Genomic DNA, 3465 nt, shown 5'->3' with positions numbered 1-3465 from the left:
CGGATGAGAGAGAAGGTGAAAAAGAGAGGTCTGCCAGTGGAATCACCTGTGCACTAAGGATTTCATGCATGTTTGATACTTTAAAGAGCATATCTTCTTACTAACTGAAGGGAATTGCAGAAGGTGACAGTTTAATTTACTTGAGATCTCCTATGCCAAGAAATTGTGTAGAGAGAAGAGCCTGCAGGACCCACCTAAGAACCTGCTAGATAGAGACCAGCTCTGAGCACATTCCGCTCTGAATGACACCTGAAAACACACAGCAGCAGGACAGGCTCAAGACACTGGCATCTCCTATTCCTCCTACCCAAGACTGAAATAGAATACCCCTAGGAAAAGGGAGAGGTAGCCAATTGGGGCTGAGGCCATATACCCCCTCCTCCCACTATTTCAGGTCACTAAAGACAAGCCTGAGTTAGAGGAAGAGGAAGAGGAGAGCTTCAACTCAAACAAAAGATACAAGTTTTAAAATGAACAGGACTTGGGTCTTAACCATAAAACCGAAACTGTTTGAATCGCCAAAACTGACAATACTCATGGAATTGGGCTATGATGTTGGTAAGTAAGAGATTTTGATTCTCAAAGAGCTAAGGGACTTCAACAGAATATAGCTCATTAGAGCTGCTAGAAAACATCATTTTTTCATGCTTATATCCCAATGAGTTAAAGCTGCTCAATAAATAGATTTTATAATAATTTATTGCCTTCAACAATATCACTGTACAAATTTATGGTAATAAACCAACTGATATACAGACCCATTCCCTAGACTCTAAGTTCCTAGTGTCTTTCTACTTTTTTCCCTCTTGTAGAAAACACTTGTGTTTACTTGCCCATCATCCATTCTCCATTCTGCAGGCAAAGGTCCAGTGATTTTCCATGCTGGACTTCTTGGCAAGTCCTTGTCTTCATCTCCAGTCAGCACTTCCTCCTACCATCAGCCTTTACTTCTGGTGCCCAGCATGGCTTATGTTTTGTAGTGGTCCCATTCCCCCTAATTTCTGTCTTTTTCCCCCATACAATCCTAAACATTATCTCGGACCACCACATACAGAACTCGAAAGGGATTGATTCAAATCATACCTTACACGAATGGCAGTTTCACAAAGTACAGTCTCTATATCTCTCATGTAGTCATCCTACCTTTAAAACTGACAGATGAAAAAATAAGTATTCTTTGCAATTAACTTTATATTGCTCCATAAACCAGGAAGTTGTCTTAAAGCCTTAGCACCTAAAATAACATTTAAATACCTACTCAAATAATATTTGTTACAAGTTAATTACTCGATTTATGATCCCACTACCATACTTTAATAATTTATGTGATGATCAACACATTAGTTCCTGAAAGCATCAGTTTGCTTACTTGTGGAATGTAAACAAAGTACCTCACATTGTGCGTCCTACGATTTGTTGTCACAAGGTTGCCAAGAAATAAGGGAGTGGCTTTTACATAAAATTGTTTTAGAGGTATGTGAGAAACTGAAAAGTAGGAATTTGGTGGTATAAACATAGAGCCATCACTTACTTCATAACTTGAAGGTCTCGCTGAGCTGGAAACTAACAACTGTGAAAATGTTCTGCTTTTCCCCAAATAGACATGATGTCTCAAATGTATTTAGAACCTTGATCAGCTAGTTTACTTTACAGAGAAAATCATTTCTTTACAGATTTCACAGAGTCTAATCAGGGGATAGTACTATTAAGAAACATCCTATTGAATTTCCTGTTCCACCTCCATCCTCTATTCCATCAACATGAGCACACACACACACACACACACACACACACACACACACACAATTTTGAGCCCAACCTGGGGGATAGAAGTTCAGAGAACAATTTGGATATAAATTTATTGATTTTTGTCAGGAAACACAATAATTCTATAAAACCAAATTCATTTTATTGACTCACACCTCCTTCTAAATTTCTTATCTCAATGAGAGATAAATATCTTACCACCCAGTCATTCAAATTAGAGACCAGGAGGCCGACCCTGACCCTCCAATCTCCACAAACATTTTATCCAATTAGTTAACAAGTCCTACCAGTGACATGTCTTAACCTTTATCTCTCCCTGCTTCACCTTCAGTGAGGCTGCCTTAGTTCAGTGCCCATCACCATCTCCTGGATAAAGAGATGGTCGCTACCTGATCTGTCTTCAGTCTACACTCACCAACACATGTACCACACTGCCCCCCAAAGTAAGTAGAAAAAGACTATACTAGCTCCAAACTGATTTCACAAGAAAGTCTAAATGCCATGAAAGCAGAGACTATGCCTGGTTATATATCACTTTTACCACGTGCCTAGCACAAAAGCACCAAAATATTTGTCAAATGAATGAGTATGAGGCCCCAGACACTTGGCCCTTGACTCTACGTGCTTATCTCTTATTGCACCATACCCATTGATCTCGCAGCTTCAATCAGTCAAGGACTTTCAGTTTTCCTAAAAGTCCACACTGTTTTACATTTCTGGTCTTTGCACAACACTCCCCTCATCCTTCTCCACTTCTAACCTCACCATGTTCACTTTCCCTTTTGTGCCTTCTGACCATATGCCCTCTTTTAAAATTCCACTCCTACTGACTCTCCTGGCTGCCTTCCTAACTCTCGGGAAGAATCAGCCATTCCTTCTTTTATGTCCTAATGTCTACTCTTCATATAGTATTCTAAATCCCAAATGCATTTACCTGTTTACATATCTGACAGAAATCTTCCTTTAGCCCCCTGAGAGCTCTCTGGAGAACAGGACTATGTACAGAGAAAGAATCAAAGAGAGAGGTAAGAATAAAGTGCTGAAGCCATCATCCCCTGCCTAAAGCATCTAGTCTTGTTGAGAGTAAGGGGAAAATACTGTCGAAACTCAGTTTTCAAAATCAAGGTTGAGGGAGCATACTTTTCTAATTCACACAAGTTGTTTTCTAATTCACACAAGATACGCATTATAGCAGTGTGGCCCTGTCTCCAACCATTCCTCAGCCTGTGGTCAGAGTCTTTGTAGAGTACAAATCTGATCCTGTCGTTCTCCTTTGCACTTGGTGTGAAGTTCAAGCCCCATGGTATGACTGAATGCATTTCATGGTCCACTTCCAGCTTACCACTCCCATCTCCAGTCTCATATCTTCTCACATTGTATATATTCCATTCTATCCACCCTATCTCAATATATTGCAGGATCTCTCATTCTCAGGCTATGAAATGCTTTTCATTCTCCTGGAAAGTCTCCTCTCAATTTCCACATCCTGAAGTCACATGGATAACTCAGGCTCATACTTTTAGTCTTGACTTGGTGTCATTCCCCTGGAGGCAGCCCCTAACTTCTCCAATCCCCCTTCTGATTGGGTTCTGTTCCCTCACATCACCTCATTCTCATCCTTGGGGTAACACTTAACTGCCTGTGGGGTTTTTTAATGTTTACTTTTTTGACAGAGAAAGAGAGAGCAGAGAGAGAGAG

This window comes from Hyaena hyaena, unplaced genomic scaffold (genome assembly GCF_003009895.1).
Source record: "Hyaena hyaena isolate Hyena2069 unplaced genomic scaffold, ASM300989v1 scaffold_544, whole genome shotgun sequence".
NCBI classification, from domain to species: domain Eukaryota; kingdom Metazoa; phylum Chordata; class Mammalia; order Carnivora; family Hyaenidae; genus Hyaena; species Hyaena hyaena.
The sequence above is the reverse complement of the archived record's forward strand: the minus strand, read 5'-3'. Positions refer to the sequence as shown.